Source organism: Triturus cristatus, chromosome 11, assembly GCF_964204655.1.
Source record: "Triturus cristatus chromosome 11, aTriCri1.1, whole genome shotgun sequence".
Classification (NCBI taxonomy): domain Eukaryota; kingdom Metazoa; phylum Chordata; class Amphibia; order Caudata; family Salamandridae; genus Triturus; species Triturus cristatus.
The window spans coordinates 1,083,826,915-1,083,843,877 of record NC_140594.1 but is presented as its reverse complement, the minus strand read 5'-3'; positions in this window follow the sequence as shown (position 1 = coordinate 1,083,843,877).

Sequence of the window (16,963 nt, the reverse complement as noted above, 5' to 3'; positions counted from 1 at the left end):
TATTTTTTTAACACTTCCATCTGTATTTATCCATATTTATTTTGTGTTTTGTGTGTAAATGAAGGTGTAAAACTGTACATTTTTAACTGATTGACACACACTCATACTTTGATGTCTGTGGTGATTTCGCTATTTGAGCTGCCAAATATTAAGTTACAATACATCCACTAAACATTAGCATTATTCCACAAATGTATGTTGACATTTGCCGTTATTTAAAGAAATATCATCCTTTTTGTTAATTCCCCATACTGTCCATCTTCTCAGCTGTTGGGCTACAATACATGAAAGACAGCACAGAGAGTCCCTTAACCCCTTCGGTGCTCATGACGGAACGGTTCCGTCATGAGCCACGGTTGAGCTGTGCTCATGACGGAACCGTTCCGTCATGACCACGCCCGCGCAAGATTCCGTCAGCACAGCGGCGGAATTTGCGCAGCATGGAAGGGGTTAAAAGAAGCACAATTTTCTGTATTTATCCACTTTTAAAAAATAAATGCAGATAAAAAACACATTGTTTTCAGTCTGTATTTATCTGTAAAAATCTGTACAAACGGAAAGCGGAGCCTTAATCATAAGTAACACCTTTGGTGAAAAATATCTGCCAGCAGTTCATGAAGAACACCATACGTCAGTGGAATTTTTACAATGTTTTCACTGATGTCGTGATAAGTATACTTCAGTATGTTTATTTTACCAAGTGGCAGTATCCTGAAATAAGGCTGCCTATGGAAATGCAGTGGCGTATCAAATTTCGTGCAGAGCAGTATAATAAATGCATAAACTGTCTCTAACAAAAGTAATAGGGCTGCAAAAGAAAAATATTTGAAAAAGGATTCAGAGAAATAAGTGTAGGAAAAAGAGATTTGTAAACATAGTAGTGTCTACTGTGTTGCTGTATGCTGGGATGCAGGAACAGTTGATGGGCCCAACAATCCTCATCGCAATCTCCTCTGATTTTCAGAAGAATGGCTCTTCTGAGCAGGAAGCAGCTACTCCAAGACAGTAAACACCTGTACTTAATAATTTCTTTCTCAAGGACTGAGCTCGTGCTAATATTTTCTCCCTGTAACACCCTTAAATCTGAAAATTTTAAGCAATCACACAATAAAGTGCAAGTCTTTTGTAAGATAATGAGGGGTCTCACTCTTGACTGTCTGGAGGAGATGGACAGTCTCAGTGCTCTCAATGACTCTCCGCCTGCTTTAGTATTGCTTGAACAGTGCATCCGTTTCTAAATCTATGTCATGCCACACATACACCTGAACACTTCTGCTACATATTATTACTCCCTTTCCTTCCTGTCCTAATTGTGGTCAGACTACTATGGCCTCTTGTTTCTTCTGTCTAAGAGACATCAAAGACTTCCTACACCCCTGCAACAGCACCTGGAGTGTGCCATCGGTGAGTGTTGCCCTGCCAATTGGTACCAATCCAGTCCTGGGTCCTTGAAAGTAAGCTTTTCTGTGCTCACCCAGTAGAACACACCCATCAACTTCTTTATGCCAATCAGAATAGACGCATCTTCGACGCAGTTGCCGCTCAACGACATCGCTCCGATGGACTGAGTAGCTCGGCGATGATGGACTGCATGGCCTGATGATGACGCATTACCTGCACTGCAAAGGGGTTCGTCGACGAAGCCTCGCTGACTGCCCAGATTGGAACTGACGCATCACCTATAACCAAGGGATCAACGACTTGCATTGCCTCCTCTTCTCCTCGCTTCGGATCTTCAGCTTTGAATCTTCTACCATCCAAGGTACATTTTCAGTGGGACCTGCATGAGTCCTGTAGCCGGTCTGTGCTCCATTGCGGTTGGCCTTAATTTCAGATTTCTCCTGGTCAAGTACATCCATATGACCCTGGTTGGCGCTTTATGACTCAAAGCACTGTCATTTTTAATTCAATCTTTAAAAATTCACACTGCTTCTACTCATTGGATTTTTGTCATTTTGGTCTCGATTTACTCATAATATTATTGTCTATATTTCTCAACCAGTGTGAAGTCTTTTTGTGGTGTTCTCATTTTGTCACTCTGTGTGTGTATTGCACAAATACATTATGCATTTTCTCTTTGAATAAGCCTGACTTCTAGTGCGAAGCAACCAGAGGGCGAGCACAGGTTATCTTTTAGTGTGTATCTGGCTTACCCTGACTAAAGGCGTGGTCCCTAATTAGACAGGGTGCATGCCTCTGTCAAGGGAGACCCCATTTCTAACATTGGTGATCAGCAGTGAGGATAGGATTTGTGTTTGTGCAATTCCATATAGTAGCTCACTGTTCACTACAACTCTATACCAAGACAAATTTGAACCTTTTTCAATTCTCCCTAAATTGGCTTTTTTTTGTTTTGTTGCTAAAACCATGTCTGTCTCTGGAGAACCAGCACCTGAAGTCATTTATTTTGAGCTGGCCAAGTTAGAATCCTATAATGTGGCTCAACTTAAAGATTTCTGCAAGGGGTTTCATGTATCTATAAGAGCCTTCACCAAGAAGGTGGAGTTGCAGAAACCTTTGAGAGCCTGGGCAGAGGCCCACAATGAAGGGACTGAGGTCCCAAAAGAGGAGGCACAAGAAATTAAGGAGGAGGAGGATGAACTGATCCTGGAGTCTAATGTGGATCTGGGACTACCAGTAGATGGGGAAAACAACTTGTTGGAAGCAGTGGTGATCCCCAGAGTAGGGGGCAGTGTCTCCTCCAAAACCTGTCCCAAGAGGAGCTGGCAGGTAGAAGGGAGTAACGAAAGCTGGACCCTGCCAAAATGGAGAAGGAACAACCTCTAAAGGAAAGGAGGCTGGCTCTTGAGAAGAAGAAATTGGCATATCTGCTCCTTCTCAGAGAACTGAACATAAGAGCCCTACAATTGGAGTCCAGCAACAGCAATGGTGGCAGCATACCTGCAGTGTCCACTGGTGAGTCAAGAGTCTGGATAGGATTTGGTGCCAAGTTATGTGGTGGGGGTAACATAGGCAAGCAATTTGCAGCCTATGAAGTGGCTTTAAGAGTGCACAAGGTCCCAGATGAGTCCTGGGGTTTTAGTTTATGGAGGTACATGCCTACGGGGAGACACCCTTTGGGTGGCAGACCAGACCTGCTACACTGCAATGAAGGCCACTTTGGTCAGTAAGTTTGGGCTGACACCTGAAAAGTATATGCAGCGGTTCAGGGTCAGCAACAAGATCTCATCACCAACACAGTATATCCATATACTAAGCTAGCAAGGCACGGAATGACTTGGTGAGGGGCAGCAAGGTTGATGATTATTCAGGGCTGTACAACTTATTTTTAAAATAGCACATGCTTAGATTTGTTTTCCAGAGCTGCGCCAACATTTGGTTGATAATAAGCTTTCTGACCCCAAGAAGCTTACTAAGGAGGAGGACTTCTGGGTCAGCAGCAGTGTGTCCAAGAAGGTACTGGGGGGACTACCAAAAGGGGGGTCAGGGTTCCCAGCAGAAGAAAGAGAGGGGGATAAAAAGAAGAAGTTATCTTCAGTCCCCCAAAAGAACTCACGAAGAAAAGGGCCTCATTCTGTCAGCATTGTGGCGATGCGCCTTCTAGGGCCTGCCCCAACTAACCTGCGCAAATCCTGGAGCAGCCTCTTATGGGTTGCCCCATGCTCACGTAGATGCAGCCAGAGCAATCAACTCCGCTGTGAAAAAAGTCATATTTCATGGTCTCCGCACTGGTGGGTACAATGCCCAGCTCAATGACTTTATGGGGGCATATTTCCTAGAGGTTTGTGTATGCTTCGTGTTTTAGGGTGATGATGCATCTTGTTGTACTGTGGTTGTGCTTACTATGTTGCCACTATGCACTTACACTTCTCTATTCCTCTTTTTGCAGCATACCTGCCCAAGGGACTCCATTTCCTAGCAGTCTCCTGGGGCACCCATCTTGGGTGGGACCTCACCTCATCGTTGCTCACTATTCTGAAACTCACGTTGGAGCAGGATCTCTGACTACTGCTCAGATTCTGGACCCGAGTTTGGCTTTGTTGTGGCCCGTTTGTTGTGCGGGCGGCTTCCACAGCACTAATAACACTCGCAGAGGGCTCCCTGATCATGCTGTATGCTGTTGAGGCACTGCTCTGAGCGGTAAGCACCTCCTGGGTATGTGCTTCATTATTTACCCAGAAGGAAGAAGTGCAATCTAGCCAAAGCGCCTAATTAGACTTATTTGACTCTTTATAGTAATTGGTGAAACTAGTGTTTTTCAATGCCTCTGGCTAGAGGTACATTTACTGAAATTAGGTCATATCTAGTGCACGGCAAAAATGCACTTCGGTGAATAATGTCAATTTACCCAACTCTATAGAAAAGCTTGTCTGTGATTAAACAGTCAGTGAGAGTGTGAGTGATGATGCTTTGTGACAGTGCTCACTATGAGCAGAATCATAAGAATATGAAACAGTGTTCTAGCCCCTAGAGGTGACCACTGGTTTATTTGCCTGCTATATGTTACTAAGGAATCATTGCAGAATTGCATTGTCATTTCATTTTGCATTAACCTTTTTCTTTCATATATCCTTCTCCACTGTTCCCTTCCATTCCAGCACCCTTTCCCCTGCCTGGCCACTATAAAACTCGGTGCTGTAAGGGCATTCTGAGTTGGAGCTGCCTGGAGGTGGGCCCTAAAGAGCATCGCACAGACCCTGAGGAGGGTGGCTGCCCTGGCACATTCCCAATCTGGCCACCTGAACAAACTTTACCCTGATAAAAGTCAGCAGCCCAAAACTCCCAAGTGCTATGAGCGCTTTGAGTCTAGACACTACAAAGGGAATTTCAAGTTTCCAAAAAGGGTACAACCTTGTTCCAGGGGTTGTGAAATTATTGCTGGGGAAGGAGTTGCCTCAGAGAATGGCATAGGGCCAGTATGTTCACAACTTAATGAAGAGGGCCAAGACCAACCTGTAGCCTTCCTCTCCAGGGGTTTACTCCCCAGGGAAAAAGGTGAAATGCTATAGAAAGAGGAGCTTTAGCTGTGGTCTCAGCACTGATTAAGTCAAGACCATACATGTTTGGTACTCACTTTGTGATTAAAGCTGGCTACAGGCCCCTAAGGTGGCTCTTTCAAAATGAGGGATGAGAATCCAAAAATGTTGATGTGGTTTATTTCCCTACAAGGTATGGACGGCAATTCTGATGGTCTATCCAGGTTTTTCTGCCTCAGTGATGAGAGCTCCCTAGAGGTTGGGTAGATCTCCCCACTTTCAGCTAGGAGGGACACATGTTAGACCTGTTGTCCTTAGGGTGGTCTCCCCCGCCAAACTTTTTACCTGCTTACCTCCTCTTTTTGCTGATTCTTTTTGTTGGCCTTCATACTCTTAGCACTTTAACACTGCTAACCAGTGCTAAAGTGCATATGTTTCTCCCATAAACATGATAACATTGGTGTATACACAATTTGCATATTTACTTTACTTAAAAGCAGTGGCGTCTGGTGAGATTTGAAAGTGGTGAGGCGGGATACGCTCAGTTGTAAAGCGCAGGAGGCCGGGGTTAAGGACTGCGAAAGCTGTCAATTCTCCCTCCGGCTGTCCCCCACGGTCGCCATTTCAGGTCTCCTTGTTTATCGCCCTCCTGGGGCAGTGGCCGGTTTCATTGATTCACTAATGGAATCTGTTACCTGCCTAGCTTCCTCTACTACAAATTTTGTCGTGTTAGGAGACCTGAACCTCCATTTTGAGGATTCAATGGACCTGCCGGCTACAGACCTGCAGTGTGACCTGGGCGCTATGCAGATGAGACGAATTAATTTAGGTGCGACCCATGAAATGGGTCATCTGCTTGACCCAATTTTCTCAAATATGGAGCAACTAACCGCCCTACCTCCCCTTGCCCTACCGTGGACAGACCATTTCTTGGTCTTAGTCAGCTGGGCTCCTGCGGTTTGGGATCTCCCCACACCCAGGACATTTAGGACGGATAGAGCTTGGTTGAGGCTCCCTATGGATAAATGGGCGGCCCACTTGGAGTCAACATGCCCCCAAGGGGGGTCTGACCCGGTGGAGGTGGATGCCAGCCTGGAGAGCTGGTTGAGTAGCTCCCTAGACGCCATTCTCCCAAAGAAAAAGATGCTCATCAGGGATAAGAGAGCGGGCTCGGCCCCATGGTACTCTCCTGAGCTGAGGGCACTGAGAAAGAGCTGCAAAAGGCTAGAACGGGGGTGGAGGAAGGATTGGGGGATAACAAGTAGGAACAATTATCGCTCAGCCATGAGATCGTACAAGAACGCGATAAGGGAGGCTAAGATCAAATACTTTGATGAAAGAATTTGTAAAGCCACTTGTTCCTCGAGAGAGTCCTTCAAAGTGATGAAGGAGTTGCTAAAAACCCCCGACCCACCGGTTATTCATGACAATCCCCAAGGGAAATGCCTGGAGCTGGCTACTTACTTCAATTCCAAAATTGAGACCATCCTACGCTCACTCCCTCAGCTAACTGCAGTGGCAGAGCCAACTGCTCAGCAAAGGGTAGGAGCAGCTGAGCTGGACCTTTTTGGCCCTGTGACTGCGGAGGAAGTGTTGAATGTGTTTGGGAAACTGAAGAGTGGCTCTCCCAAGGACCCTGTTCCGATGCGATATTTAAAACAGGTTGCGCCGACCATCGTGGCCCCAGTGACCGAGCTGATTAACCTGTCGCTATCGCAGGGGGTGGTGCCACCTGGATGGAAAGGAGCGGTCGTGAAGGCCCTCCTGAAGAAGCCGAGCCTTGACCCCACTGACCTGGCTAATTTTAGGCCGATTTCCCTGCTCCCAGGCGTGAGCAAGGTGGCTGAAAGACTGGTCAACTACCAACTCTCGAATTTCTTGGAGGCCAATGGCCGGTTACGGGATTCCCAGACGGGATTCCGTCCTGGACACGGCACAGACACCGCCCTTCTGGCCGTGGTGGAGGAAGCCAGGTGTATTCTGGATGCAGGAGGGTCAGTGGCAATGATCCTCCTGGACCTGAGTGCGGCTTTTGATACCGTGAATCATCAGGTACTACTCCAGCGGCTGGAAGGGTTGGGTGTCACCGGGATGGCTCTGGGATGGCTTGCCTCCTTTTTGGGAGGACGGTCATTTGAAGTTTGGGAAGGAAACGAGAAGTCGCCCCCCTTTGCCCTCCAGTGTGGGGTTCCCCAGGGCTCGTCGTTGAGCCCTACATTATTTAATGTATATATGGCCCCCCTGGAGGATGTGGTGTCTCCGTTTGGCTTTAACATCATCAGCTATGCGGATGATACGCAGATGGTGGTGGGGCTCTCCCAGTTAGAGAAGCAACCAGCGGTGCTTCATTCCTGCCTGGAGGAAGTGTTTGGGTGGATGTGTAATTCATCCCTTAAACTGAATGGCTCAAAGACCGAGCTTATGATCTTAGGTCAATCTTCCATCTCCCTGTCCCCCAGTAGCTGGCCTGACTGCATGGGAGCTCCTCACAGCCCGAAGAAGGAGATTAAGAGCCTGGGGGTGTGGCTGGAGCAGGACTTGACGTTTAGAACACACGCCAAAAAGACCGCGGGTGCATGTTTTGGTATGCTCCGGTCAGCCCGCAGGATTCTGTCACTCCTCCCTGAGACCTCCCGTAAGCTGCTTATACAGGGGCTCATCATTTCGAGGCTGGACTACAGCAATGCACTCTTCTTGGGCGCGCCGGAATCCACATTTAAGAAGTTGCAGCAGGTGCAAAATGCAGCGGCTAGACTGCTGATCAATGTTCCCAGAAGGCAGTCTGCCAAACCGGCACTGAAGGCGCTGCACTGGCTCCCGGTGCCGGAAAGAGTAACCTTTAAAGCACTCTGCATGGCACAGAAGAGTCTGCAGGGGAAGGGTCCAGCGATCCTGAGGAACATGATCCAACCCTATAAAGCAGCAAGGGCTCTCCACTCGGATCATAAATTCCTCCTCCAGTCTTCTAGAGTAAGGCGAGCCCGCACCGGAGGGAGAAGGTTCTCAGTGAATACGGCTTCCGCTTGGAACTCGCTTCCACTCGTGTTGCTGGCAGAGGTCAGCACTCTGCGCTTCCGCAAACTATTAAAAACTCATCTGTTCCCAGCCTAATGTGTCATGTGTTGGGCGGTGGTTGATCTATGGATAGCGCTGGGCTGCTCAAGGGTAACCGTGCGATATATAAAACTCCAAATAATAATAAATAAACTTTCTGTCAGAGTGCACTGCGGCGAGCGAGCGAGCGCAGCGAGCGAGACCGAACATCTTAAGGAGGGTAAATGGTGCATTTTCAAACCAATTTGAGAAGCAGGAAGGTTAATTAAGCAATTGTGAAAGTGTGTTTGTTACATTAATAAAGGGATGTAATATAACAACTTGTAGATAGAAATCTTTCTGAAGCTAGGCCCTGCCAGTGCCATGCACCTCTGAGCAATATACACGCTGTGTGCCAGCAAAGCCTAGCGACAAAACATTTCTATTGTTATGTTTTTGAAGCAGAGAGTGGTACAGAGGCGTACACACTATCAGCCAGGGAGCTCACCACAAAAACACTGTCATGGTGTGAGCTGCCACAGTGAGGTCAGGACACGGCCTAATAACCTGCACTAATGGCGGGTGTGCTTCAGAAGTGCACTCACTAACCCTCACCTGCATTCTGTGACCCACACACTGACAGCCAAGGTGCTGAATAATAAGGCTGTCTATACTTTTTTCTCCTCATGCGGCTTTTCATCCACCAATGTATTCTTTCTGACCCTGCCATCCTTGTATATATACTTTTCATCCCTGCATTCTCTATTTTCCACTATTTTGCTGTCTTTGACTTCCTCCTGCTTTTACATATTGCTGCTTTTCTCACTCACTTTTGCTCTCGGATAAAGTCTGATGATTAAAAATAAGTCCCGGTCCCCCGAAAGAGTGCTGGTGGGTCCCACCCTCAAACACAGCTCCAGTTAAGCCCCCCCTCAAACACAGCTCCAGTTAAGCACCCCCCTCCCACAGTAGCAGCCTCTTTCACTGTGACCAGGAGGCTCTATCACCATCATCGGTGACACACACGTTAAAGAGTGGGATACTTGTCTCCACTTGTCATGTCCCTTAGAACGTCCTTTCTGTCTTGTCTACCTCTTTAACGTGTTGAATCGATGACGGTGCTAGCAGAGGTTATTCGGATCAGCTGTTATCTAAAGTCCAGTATTTACAGTTTCTGTCTCAAAATGGTGTTTATTGAGGGCAGGTGAGCAGCAGTTGTCGCTCCTGTATGTACAAATAGCCCTCCTGGTCACAGTGAATGAGGCTGCCACTATGCGAGAGTCGGAGCTTATCAGCTCAAATTAAGTAAATAAAGATCTTTGCAAAATCTGACTAGAATATACTTTGCAGCAAAGTTCAAAATTAATAACAAAAAGATGAACTTGCATACTTTCACTGACAGCAGTGAAGCAAAAACGGCGATAAGGAACTCGGCTGCCACCGTACAGGTGTGTCGCTGCATGCTGTACAACAACGCCTGCCCAATACACTCCCCTCCCCCTGCCGCCACCTTACCTTGCGAGGTTTCACAAACTTAAAAAGATTACCGTGTCAAAAATAAAATACTGAGGGGCTCAGCATGCTCTGGGAAAACATGGCTCTGGGAAAACATGGCGGCCAGTGAGTAACCGGTCGCGGGTGAGCTCCCGGGAAAAGCGTCCTCGGTAACCAAAAAATCAATACCCGTGATGAAGGAACTTTAATTTCCCTGAATTTTTTTCCCTGGCTAAAAGAAGGGAGCGAAAGAATGCCTGGATAACTCAGCGGCATTACATACCTTGCTTGCGGGCTTGTGGGCTCGTCTTCCTCCGGCTGCCCTTGGTGTGACGGGGCCGTCTTACACGCGTCGCGGAGGGACGTCCTGAGTGAAGGGAGATCATCGGGAGGCTTGAGGCTGGAGGCTTGAGACCTGAGCCTCGAGGCGGTTTAGAGTGCGCCCAGGCACAACAACTCGTGTGCGCTCCACTCCGCGAGCAACACGGCGCCGGAGCGGGCCTGGTGTAGAGCGGCCCTGGAGCTCCGAAAGGGGAGAGGAGCGGCAGCGAGAATCTCCTTCCGGGGAGGGGGAGGCAGAGGGGGTTTCCCCCGGAAGGAGTCTAGCGGTGATTTTCAGCGATGAGAGGAGGCACCAACGAGGGACAGCCGGGTGGAGTCTCTTGGGAGACAAGGCATCCAAGAAGAGGAGATTACAGCGCCCCCACAAAAGGGTCACCTCAATACAGTAAGGAGAGGTAGGAAAAAAGCACTTATTGGAGGCAAGGCGGAGGGGGCACCTATATATGCTCCCTGTAGCCTGACAGAAACCCTTGGAGACAGGGCAGAGGGCGAATCCTTGAGCAGTAGTGAGCTCTTTACTGGACAAAAGAGTAGGCAGAAAGGTATTAAGAGGGAAGGAGGTGATAGAAGTGAAAAGAAAACAGAGGAGAACGAGCAGAGGAGAGTTGGAGAGAAGGCTGAAAAAACAGAGAAGGAGATAAGAACAGAGGTCCCTGAGATCCGGTGTACTGTAGTTAAAAATATGCTACCTTCTGATATAAAATTGAGACATAAAAAGTCCTTACCAAGATCCCTAAAAAATAGCTTGCTAGACCCCAAAGTTAAAATCACCCCCTCTCTTAAAACCTTTTTTAGAGTTTTGCCTAAGGTATTAATTCTGAGGGAAAGCACTATGGCAGGTTTAAACAAGTCTTTAGCTACTGAGAAACAGCTTACACCTCCGGAAGCCTTCCCAGACTTTCCAGTCCGAAGGGTTAATGAAGCAGGCATCCCAGAAACTAGCGTTAGTAACAACTCAGAAAAATTAGGAACAAAACTCGACGAAACTCCCATACTGGTAGATAAAGAAGATATATCAGTGGGAGCACTTCTAGCAGGTTTGGCAGCCGAAATTAAGAACAGATTCGAAATATCAGAATCTAACCAGTCTGAGATAAAAAAGGCCTGCGAGGTTATGGAGAGGAAGATAGATGATCTCAGTAGCAGAACATCGTCATTGGAGGAAGAGGTCAAGGAACCCAGAGAGACGGTGCAGGCTAATTGTGCCGAAATTGTGAAATTGAAGACCGTGGAAAAAGAGACTATGGACAGAGTTGAGAGGTTAGAAAATTTCCAGAGATGAAACAATCTAAAAATCCTGAAGGTGCCTGAAGGCAGAGAATGTGAGGATACTAAATCATACGTTGTGAAACTTATTAAGAATAAGCTCCAATTAGAGGAGTCGGAAGAAGATTTAGCAAAAGATATACAACGTGTCCATAGAGACCCCTTCAGACTTAATGTAAACAGGTCTAAGCCTAGGAAAATCCTATTAAATTTTCTAACTTACTCGATAAAAGAGAAAATCCTCTCCAAGGCTCTGGCGGTGAAATCAATTGAGGAAGATGGGTCCAGATACGAGATAAGGTCGGATGTCTCTGTTACCACCTCCAACAGGCAATGGGAAATGGGGCAAAGGATCGAAAGCTTAAAACGCTTGGGTGCTTCAGTTCAGTTAAGGTTTCCAGCCTATTTAAAAGTCATGTTGAATAATAAAATGCATATTTTTTATTCTGTGGATAAGCTGGATGACTTTATTAAAAGTTTCCAATCAGGTAGTTAGCCTCTTCCCCTCTTTTAGTTTAAACCACTAACTTTGATATAAGCACCATATTATAAAAGGAAAAAAAAAAGGGGGAAAAAAAAAAATAAAGGCGAACGATTCTGCGAACCAGAGATTAAGGTGGAAAAAAAAAGTCATGAATAAAATTTAACCAATTAGTTTAAAAAAAAAAAACATTTTGTTTATACTGTGGCCGCTTCAAGAGGGGGGCACTCATATGGTCTTGAGCCATGTAGAAGTAGGGGGGGGGTTTCCATGGGGTGGGAGGGTGGGTGGGGACACGGGGTGGGAGGGTGGGTGGGGACACAGGGTGGGGAGCAATGGGAAAAAAGAAAAAAAAAGATCCTCTAGAGCCTCTGAAATATTCTTAACACCTATTATTTTTTTTCGCCTCTGTACGATTTTAAAAAATACGAAAACGAATGACTGAGAGAAGTAAGGCCGTAATAAGAGTTCTATCATGGAATGTAAATGGCCTTAGGGTGCAAGGGAGGAGACATAAAATCCTACAATATTTAAGAGATTGCCCAGCCCAGATCATTATATTACAAGAGACTCATCTATCAGAAAAGGAGGGTTTAGACCTCTTTAGAAGCCAAGGTTGGATCTCTGAAGTAGCCTGTTCATCTCAGTCGGCTGTCACAAAGGGGGTGGCGATTCTTGCTAAAAAAAGGGTGGCAAGTGGTGTTCGGGGCACATATTTCATATAAAGCAGGTAGATGGTTAGTGGTTAAGGCAAAGGTCTTAGGTTACCCTTCCACGCTAGCGGGATATTATGGCCCTAATAAGGATGATGTCTCTCCTTTAGGAGAATTAGTAGCGGAATTGGTGGACTCCTCTGACCCAATCATTTTGGCCGGTGACTTTAATGCTGTCTTGGATCATACTCTAGATAGGTCCTCTGGTAGCAGAGCCTGTGTCAACCCAAAAATGTCTATGTTCATTAAACAAACTATGACACAGCTGGGACTTCGAGACATCTGGAGGCTGAAGGCCGGAAACAAGAAAAAAGGGTTCACATTTCACAATCATAAATACAGACATCAGTCAAGGATAGACTATTTCCTCACTGATAGTAGCTTAACTAAGTGGATTCAAAAGGTCGAGCACGTGGGTGCCCATCTGTCAGTTCATTCGGCAGTGCTTCTACATTTAGATTTATATGAGAAAGTTTCCCAATCAAGATGGATGTTAGATCGCACGATTCTACAGGATGATGATATGGTTGCCACACTCGCTAGAGAAACGGAAGAGTTCTTCCTGTTTAATAAGGGCTCAGCCACATCTGGTGTAATTTGGGATGCTTACAAAGCCTTCTTGAGAGGCAGGTTAGGAACACTAGCGGCTGAGAAAAGGCGTAACTATTATAAAGAGGTGTCAGCAATTGAGGAAAAGGTTCAGTCCCTAGAGAAAGATCTCTCTGACCCTAAGATAGAGGAAGAAGTCCGGGGAATTCTTCTCCAAGAGGTACTGGGAGAAAAACCTAAAATGTCAACAATCCTACAGGATAGAGTCAGGAAAAAATGGGAAGCCAGCAAGTTAGCCCACTTTGAATACAGTGAAGGCTGTAGCAAGCTGTTGGCCTGGAAAGCAAAAAAAGAACAGGTGAAGAACAGGATTGACCAGATCCAATGTGACTGTACAGGTGCCCTCATCACTAGCAACGAGGAGATCGAACAAGTTTTTCATAAACACTGTAGCAAGGTGTACCAGGAAGATCTAAAACCCACTCAGGAAGAGGTTCAAGTATGGCTATCCCAAGGTTTAAAGATTTCAGATGACAAATCTAGGATTTTGAATCAAGAGATAAAGGAAGGGGAAGTTGAGCTTGCATTACGACAAGGAATAAAAGGCCAAAGCCCCGGGTCCGGATGGGTTACCCTCTGAGGTTTATAAAGCTTTGGCGAACACACTAACACCCTTCCTTTTAGAAATTTTCAACGACCTTTTTATTAATGGCGCTGAATTGCCAGCCTCATGGAACGAGGCTAATATCTCCTTGATTCCAAAGCCTGGAAAAAATCCAACAAATTGCGATTCATATCGGCCAATTTCTTTATTAAATTGTGACTACAAGCTCTTCACAAAAATATTGGCTGACAGATTGGATGGTCCTATGGCAGAGTTGATACACACAGACCAAAAAGGCTTTATTCGTGGAAGGTACCTAAAGGAATTAACCCATTCATTGATAGGCTCAATAGACCTTGCATCCACCTATGCGCTTCCACTAGAGGTAATTGCTTTAGATGCCACTAAGGCTTTTGACCAAGTTAATTGGGTCTTTCTACAAGCAGCGGCAAGTTCAGCAAATCTGGGTTTAAACTTCTGTAGAATATTGGAAGCTATATATAGTCTGCCAAAAGCCAGATTGCTGATTAATGGTTCTTTAACAGACCCAATTTTTATTAGCAGAGGTACTAGGCAGGGGTGTCCCCTATCGCCGCTTCTGTTCAACCTGTATATAGAGCCTCTGGCCAAAAGAATCAGGGAAGATTCTGGGATCGTATCTTTCTACTTCCAAGGCTGGAATAAGAAACTGGGCCTCTATGCAGATGACATTCTTATTTATACAACTAACTTGTATAAAACTATGAGCAGTATTAAAGGATTTTGGGAAGGCATCGGGCTATGATGTAAATAGAAGCAAGACAGAAATTATGTCCTGGAACTTAGAAGTGGGGGAAGGTGTTCAAAAGGAGGTAATGAGATACCTGGGAGTCTTGATTCCGCAAGATCTTTCTAAACTAACAAAAATGAATTTCGAGAAGGCAAAGAAAGAGATTAATGGGCTTTTAAACATCTGGGCACATCTTCAACTTACCTTGCTAGGCCGAGTCAATTTAATAAAAATGATGGTGCTCCCAAAACTATCTTTTCTATTTGATGCCATCCCCCTACCATTTGAAAAAGAAGCACTTAAAAAACTGCAGGGCCAAATAAGCACTTTAATTTGAGCAAGCAGAGGCCCAAGAATTGCCTGGAAGGAATTGAGACGAAGGGTCGATAAAGGTGGCTTAGCATTGCCAGATTTACTATTTTATTCATGGGCATTCCTATTAAAAAATGGAAAAATGCTTTTTAACACTCCTACAATATCGGAACTTGGGAGGCTGTTAGATACTATGGCAAGACAGGAGTTTGGAGCCAGCCAGGGTTTCCTGTTCAAATACGCTGACCCCAAATACTTTAAGAAAGTCAGGCTGAAGATTCTGAAAGGCCTGGCAGAGACCTGGTACAGGGTCAGAAAGGCTCTAAAGATACCATATTATAGCTCCATGGCTCCCATCTGGGGCTCACCGGGTTGGGCTAAAGATACCCTAGCCAGACCGTTGAAAGAGGCAGGCCTAACCAGATGGAACCATATTTTGCCTGAAGCACAATTAATAAGCTGGGATATTTGCAATTAGCTATCGAACCAACAAGTATCCAAATTCAAGTATATCCAAATACAAAGCTGGTGTCATGATCCTACCACTGTGATAGGAAAACAGAACGATCTGGAAGATACACTTATGAAAGAAGTAACCATCAAAAAGGAGCTGGCTATGATCTATTGGCTGATGGTTGAATTGGAAGATGGAGCTTTTACTCTGCCAACAGAGTTATGGGGAGGATGCTTGCCGGGGCCCTTGCTGGAAAATAAGTGGCAAGTATCAATGTCTATGCTTTTTAAAACAGTTAAATCTGCGCACTTAAGAAGAAATCACCTTTTCTCCATCCATAAAGTCTATTGGACACCACAGAGGCTGTCAAGGTTTGGAAGAAGAGGTGATGTGGCATGCCCTAAGTGCGGGGGTCTGAAAGAAGATGATGTACATATGTTTCTGGAATGTCCTGAGATCCAGTTATTTTGGAAAGACGTGAGTAGTGCTCTGTCCAAGATGCTAGACATCGATATTAAGGTAAGCATCCTGGCGGTTATCTTTGGTTGTGTGGACTCCTTGGAAGAGGTCACAGAGAGTAATTCCAAGCTTTTCTTTTATACCATGCTACTGGCACGCAGAGGGATCTGTAAGCAGTGGATAGCTGCATCTCCTCCCAAATTCTCTGACTAGGTGCTTTCTATCAAATATGTGGCTGGGTTAGACATGAGAGCTTTTAAGAATCATCATTTCTGGGCTCCTGCTTTGGAGTGGTGCGATCAGCAAAACGTATACTAATATCCGATGATTACGCCTGCTAAGCCTCGTCCAGCTACCCTGGTATTTCTCCATTGATGCTTCCCAGACGCTCGGGGGAATGCAGTGGAGGGAAAAGTGGGAAGGTGGAGGTGGGTCGTGACGCTCTTGAAAAATATGGGCCATAAAGTCTTGGAGCAGATCACCCTTCCCTCCCCTCCCTTTTTCCAGTTTTTCAAGCATGCAAGCACAGAAGGTCACAGTTACTTCCAGTTAGGTGTGCAAATGGAATCTGGTTATCTTTTCAAGAGGCATATGAGGATTAAAAAAATTAATAAATAAATAAATAAAACAAAAAAAATACTGAATAGGTAACTCGAGCTGACCCTGTTACGTCCGGCATTGGTAGTGGGCTTTCTTAGACATGTTAGCTGAATAAAAAAACATTATCACTCAAAGGCTACAGAATGATTACTGTACAGTACAGAAAGTGTTTTCAATTGCTTATGATTTCTGCGGGTACACTTGCAAACCGGTTCAACATTTTGTTTTCAGTGATCTACATTTAATTTAAAAGAAAGACATGAAAAGTTTCATTAAAAGGAGCATGATGTCAGAAAATGCAAACAGGTGGTGACGGCCCCTGCCTACCCTCTTTTGTGCACCCAAAATCCAAGCTAGTCAGGCATAACCCCGGCTCTGCTGTTACCAGCACAGTAACGGGTTCAGTGATGCACATTTTGACTGGGTAGCGCCCACCCGCTGTTTCAAGCAGCTTTATTGCTGTTGGATAATCCACTTCTCTACTGCACAATATTCAGAGAAAATCCTCCGCATAATTCTCGCGAGCCGCTGACTCGCTAACGCCCGTAAGTGGCTTTGAACCCGGAACGGCAGGACTCCTGCAGTGAACGACTGATACAATCATTAACCACGTTCTCCCCTATGCCTCTCTGTTAATGACCTCCAGCATTAGCAAAATGAATATCAAAACAAGTCTGCAGCTGGCCAGACTGAGTAACATACCTTGCGTGCAGGTACACCGCATGTGGGCATGAAGTGTGGGATCAGTGCACACCACACGCCCTGTACAAGGCACGAGAACAGTGGTGCATTGCAGAATAGGGATTAGCTAAGTGTGAAATAAATAGCGCTGCACACCAGTAGCATTGTGCTTGGACCTAAGCACTCCCAGCTGTTGCTGATTGATCAGTGCACGGAGGCCTGGCCCAGGATCACACCGTGTGATCGAGCGAGGACATGGCATTTTTTTT